We start from the raw sequence: 6,269 nt of genomic DNA, 5'->3' as shown, positions 1-6,269 counted from the left end.
GAATGGCACATACCTCTTCCACCTAGAACCTCTTCTATCAAGACCCCGCTTGAATCAGAATGGACTCATGTTTCTAAAGACTGAGGTCCAATGTTTCGGCTAAAGCCGTAAAGTCTTACAGCTTCTACCTCTGGCTCGATAAGTATGATTATTAGCATTATTTGTGCCTAATGTTTAGTACCTTCTGTTTGTACTGTTGTGTTTAAAAATCTTGGTGCATAAGTTATGATGTGTATCAATGGGTTTACCTAAGGATAGTTTATGGCCTTGCGGGGTTAGGGATGTTTAAGTGGGGGGCCTGGTGCTCCCGACGGGCATACATCTCTCCTTGCATTGTTCATATTGTACTGTTGTAATATAGCTTTCTACAATATATTAGAGGTTTAATTTGAATTTATATTATTGCTACACTGTTGCTGTGTTCTTTCTTCTTTACCCTTTTCTGAGTGTTAAACGGGTGGAATCTAGTTCCACCACCTCCCCACATGGTACCCAGTTTGCCACATGCTCCTCTCTGTGGCAAATGCTCTGACCCCATTCTACGGGTTTCTTCTGAATCCTTCTAACCTCGTTTCCCTTCTCCCGGGATCACTCACATTACATGTTTTAAGAATAGATCAGGATCATCTTTCTCTTTTCAGGTCCCATAACCTATGGTTCGGTTCTACTCTTTGAATGTTAAGGGACTCAACTCCCCAAATAAACATCAATTGGCGCTTACTACATTCCACAAACGCAGAGCAGATGTTATAGCCCTGCAAGAAACACATTTTTCATCCTGTTTTCCCCCCCAACACAGAGACCCAAGATATGCCCTGGGATACTTTGCTAATGGCCCATTCAAAAGGAATGGTGTGGCCGTGCTGTTGTTCAGTGCTGTGTCTGCTTTAACCTGCAGTTAAAAATAGAGGATAAATCTGGCCAATTTATAATTCTGGTTGGACTTTTAGAGGATAAACAGGTGACCTTAATTTCCTTTATATGCCCCTAACTCCTGCAAAATCTCCTTCCTTAAGCTTAGCAAGATATTGTAAGTTATGTTATATTTTCAATGCATATGTGTAAGGTATGAATGCACGTGTTTATACTGGGCATATGTATATGCACACATATATAAAAGGTAAAGTTGGCTCTGTGTGGTACCTATTGATATTTTTTGGCTCTTGGTCTCTGACTGGTTGGTCACCCCTGTGTTAATGATTTCTCTTAACATCCATATTTTGGGTCTGCATTTTTAAACTTGTTTTCTGTTTTGACATGTTTAATTAATATTGACATTAAAAGAGCAAACAAAAAAGGATATATTCAAACAAAGCAGTAAAACCCTGAATTATGATGGTCCAATAATGTACAATTAATAACTACAATGCAGTGATAATTATGAAATGTAGCAGAACAAGGGCAGATCTATTCTCACAGGGATCGCTAGCCAGTAAACAAAAATGAATAACCAGTATAATAAATCCTGCGGTACTCCAAGTCAAGATCAAATTGTATAAACTTGTGCTGCTGTTCTACAGCTGTGCTGCAGCTGTAGCTATGCTGTCCTAAATTGATAGTACTAATAGAAACTGCAGGATACTGTGCACTTTTTGTGTCCTGAAATTGCACACCTTTGGGGCTGATGCTGAGTTGTATGTACACCAGTTTGTGTAGTGTAAAAATATGCAAATTGGTTCTGCGCATGCCCTCAAAACAGATCGCACGCATATGCATGTATACATATTTGCTTGAATCTGACATTTGCATTTGCTTAGACTGGAGAGGAGGGATAGTGGAGGCGGAAGAGGGCATCTAATGTAGGCCAAGTACAAGTGAGGGCCTGTTTGCATAATGGCAACCAGATGCAGACCTGCACAAAGACGCATAAATGCCTGTTAAAGCTGTATCAATTGTGGGTGTAAATATATGCTGATGATTTCAACCTTCACCATCACTAGCTAACCGCTTCTGATTAGCTGATTGTGGATTTACCACTGAAGTTGATAGGTGCATGTGTAATATATATATATATATATATATATATATATAGTTGGCATATTTTAGCAAGATTTTTTTCGCTCACACGAGAAGGTTTTTTCCAACCTCATAGTTAATGCATATTTCGCTATCAAAACAGATGTTTAAAAAAGTTGTTGTAAAAGTATCTGATGTAAACCTGTCGCATGTACTGTAGACCTGCACATATCTTGTGATTAGTCCAACTTTGCATATACACACACAATTGCGTTTTTTTTAGCAAACGCATTTTACGGCTGTGAATATGTATGCAAATGTGTTCAAACTCGGCATGAGTTAATGCATTACTAAATTGCAGTATACTATGCACACAGTTTCAGACAGTCTGGTCACCAGAAACTTGCAGCGTGACTGACCATAGACACCCCTTAATACGTTTATGAAACACAACTACTTAATGCATTAGGCACTAGTCAGTGGGCAAAAGAAATGGGGCGTCACAATTACTAACCAATACAAAGTAACTTTCCACCGTTCTGACCAACCAGAGCAAAGCTGCTCTGTACTGATTAGAAGCTGACAGGGCGCACGCTGGTCAGTTTTGGCTCTGCAAGAAGCATGTTCTCGTCATACACAGGGGTTTCTTCTGTCACTGTGCTTGTTTGTTTATTTTACAGTGTTTTTTTCAGGTTAACTCAGGTCCCAGGGAAATGGGCATTCTCACTTGTAGTTCTACAGGTGCCAGCATTCTCTGGCAGTTGTGGGTATCCTGGAACATGTAGGTCTACGAGTGCCAGCATACCCAAGCAGTTTTGTCATGTAAGGGCTTGTAGTGGTGCACCAGTAAAAAAACAGCTTTTATTCTTTTAGCTCTTTATTATTCGAAAACCCATCAGCAGGGATGTTGGGCGGAGCCGTAGTGGTTTCATGGTCACCAGCCCAACCTGTCATAGCCTAGTGCTGTAAAAGCTTATTGGGAGGCTCCCATACTGTCTGCCCCCTCTTCCCTGATTTGCTGAGTCACACAGATCTTAAGAGCCGACTCAGCATATAACCAGAATTGCGTGATTTTGTGTGAAAGCATTTTGCACTTTTACTTTTAGACGCAAATGCGTTCAACACTCAAAGTGAGTGTTCAGAAAAAAAGCATTATTATTAAAGAGCATAATATGGGCACTTCTGGTATGTGGGCACTTTTATTATTTTGTGTACACCTGTGATATGTGCTCTGGTGGTATAAGCTCTGGTGTAAGTTGACTGCTGGTATTATCTGGGCACGTCTGGTTTATGAACACTGCAGATATAATCTGAGATCCTCTGCTGTATACGTACTGCTGCTATAATGAATGTACTGTGAGTGCTGGTACAGTGGGTTAACTTGTACTGCCTGCTGGTATATGGGTAATTCTAAATTACAAATCAAAGCTGGTATTCTGTATTGGAACTGCTGGAATAGTCCATTAATGGGCACTAACGAATGGTAAAATGTGTGTAAAGAAACATGGCGTAAATAGGTTTGCAACTTTAAATTGAGTTTAAATCAGTGTTGGAGTGCTGATTACACACTGTGACATTTCTATGTCCCTCAAATTATATGTAAAGGTTAGCAGCTATTGTAATGTATATATGTTTTTGACCTGGTCTGCCGTTATGTAATCCCATTATTAGAAGGTGCAGTGGGTATAATTATCTCTCTCCTCCAAGGTGCCCACCAGAAAAGCCTCACGTTTAACTAGTTGCTTGCAGCGTCATTTTCCCAGTGCCAAAATCCCCTTAGGACAACCCTAAAAATAGAAGTGTCCCGTCCTATCCTGTTACACATGTACTGTAGAGCAGTTCTCTGTGAATGTGAAGCTTTGCTCAAGCAGAGCTACTCAGAGAAATACATTTGAATTGCATATACATTTAATTCCTTTACTTATTAATAAAAATTCAGTAACACAATTAAGTAACAAATTGGCTTAAGTTTGTGCTCTAGCCCTTCTGGAATTTAGAAGTGTGAGATTTTTATTCGCTTTCTTAGTGGAAGAGAGAAAAAGACCTGTAAGGTTTAAAACACTGAGAAATAAATAAACAAGACAGTTTGTAGAAGACAGTTTGTAGAGGACAGTAACATTAAAATATGTTGCTTATATTGGCCACTATAAACACACAATCTGATGTGTACTGCACTTCAGGTCTGTGTGATATCTGCCGGAGTGTCAGCCCTGCAGCCGGCTTAACTGAAGAAGTGCCTGGAACTTCATTACTGAAAGTTGAAGGAGTCATTTGGGAACTTCAGAGCCAGCTTACATTTTATCTATATGGGTAATCTGCATCTATTCCTTCCTCTTACATTTTATCTATATGGGTAATCTGCATCTATTCCTTCCTCTTACATTTTATCTATATGGGTAATCTGCATCTATTCCTTCCTCTTACATTTTAACTATATGGGTAATCTGCATCTATTCCCCCCTCTTACATTTTATCTATATGGGTAATCTGCATCTATTCCCCCCTCTTACATTTTATCTATATGGGTAATCTGCATCTATTCCCCCCTCTTGCATTTTATCTATATGGGTAATCTGCATCTATTCCCCCCTCTTGCATTTTATCTATATGGGTAATCTGCATCTATTCCTTCCTCTTACATTTTATCTATATGGGTAATCTGCATCTATTCCTTCCTCTTACATTTTAACTATATGGGTAATCTGCATCTATTCCCCCCTCTTACATTTTATCTATATGGGTAATCTGCATCTATTCCCCCCTCTTACATTTTATCTATATGGGTAATCTGCATCTATTCATTCCTCTTATCCAAGGAGTAACAGTCACAACTGAGTCATGTGGGCTCATTTATAAAATACAAGGCGCCCTACAATTGTAAGAGTTGCTGTCATAGTTGTCGACCTTCTGACTGTCCCCTAGTACAGAAGGGGGGTGATGCAGGGAATTGTGTCATTTGGTCTCACCCCATGGTGAAACACAGCGATTGGTCATCATGGGGCAGAGCCAAAATGAGTGGATTCAATACGATTCTGGTCACTGAGGTCCCCGTCTCTCCTGCTTCGCTAGGGAGTGGGCAGGTTGTGGGAGGACAGCCTGCTTTCCTGGGAGTCAAGGAGAGGTACCTGAAATTTGGAAGTGTCCCGGACATTGGGCAAGCATGGTTGGTGTTCTTGAATGCTGTACTTGCCTGCTAATGTTTAGGCCTTTTATACATAAGGCTTATTTAATAAAGTGTTTTCAGTGTAAATTAAGTGATATTATTTAAGAGTTAAAACTGTTAATCCTACAAAACTCATACACACATAGTTATACTGGATTAAACTAGCATTTTGCATTAAATACAGCATAGTCTTCACTTCAAACTATTACAGATTTTTTGCCTCACCTAGCGGTTCCTATACAATCATGTCCTATTAGTATATGTTTTATGTTAACACACTTATCAGCTAGACACCCACATTTCACAATACTGTACATCAGTGACTTTCAAACATGTTCCCCGGCTCCCCCATGAATGCTTGTTGTCAGGATCTCACAAGAGCAAAGACCATCTGCCAGTATAACCCCTTCAATGATTGATGTACCAATGTGCCTGTAAGTACAACCGCATTTTTTAGAGCACTGAGGACACTTGATCGTACTTCTCTGTACATTTTTGGTATCGCCTGCCTAGTGAAGTGGAATCTCGACGGGATTTGGTACCGGGGACACAATACCTCCATCAACCCTCTAAATCCCACTCCACTGATGGCGGACACCGGGCGCACGTCTAACACCAACATTGCAGTTACAGCCGCAGTTATACGCTTTGCAATAGGGTGACTACTATCGTATTTTGTGGTCATGGCAAACGACTGTTGGACGGTCAATTGTTTTGTGAAAGACTTAGCGGTCTTACGACTTCCCCTCTGGGAAGATGACCGACTAACAGCAGCAACAGCAGCAGTGGCAGTAGTAGGCGTACCGCTGCAGGATTCCTCGGATGAATCCCGTATTGAGGAGGACTCAGTCTGGCTGCTGACTTGGGCTGCAGGACTGAATCTGATGGAGATTGTGGAGGAAGTTGACGAGGAGGGTGTTGCTGGTGTGTATCCAACTGGACCACGGGATTTAGGTGTCCCTGTACCGATGAGGGTCCTAGCCCCAGTTCCTGAACTAACCACTGAACTATGAAGGTTATTCAGGTGACGTATAAGGGAGGATGTTCCTAGGTGGGCAAGATCCTTACCCCTGCTTATTTGAGCTTTACATAAGCTACATATGGCCATACATTGGTTGTCTGGATTTGGATAAAAATAACTCCAGACCGA

This window comes from Mixophyes fleayi, unplaced genomic scaffold, assembly GCF_038048845.1.
Source record: "Mixophyes fleayi isolate aMixFle1 unplaced genomic scaffold, aMixFle1.hap1 Scaffold_32, whole genome shotgun sequence".
In the NCBI taxonomy this organism is placed as follows: Eukaryota; Metazoa; Chordata; class Amphibia; order Anura; family Limnodynastidae; genus Mixophyes; species Mixophyes fleayi.
This window is presented reverse-complemented; position numbering follows the sequence as displayed.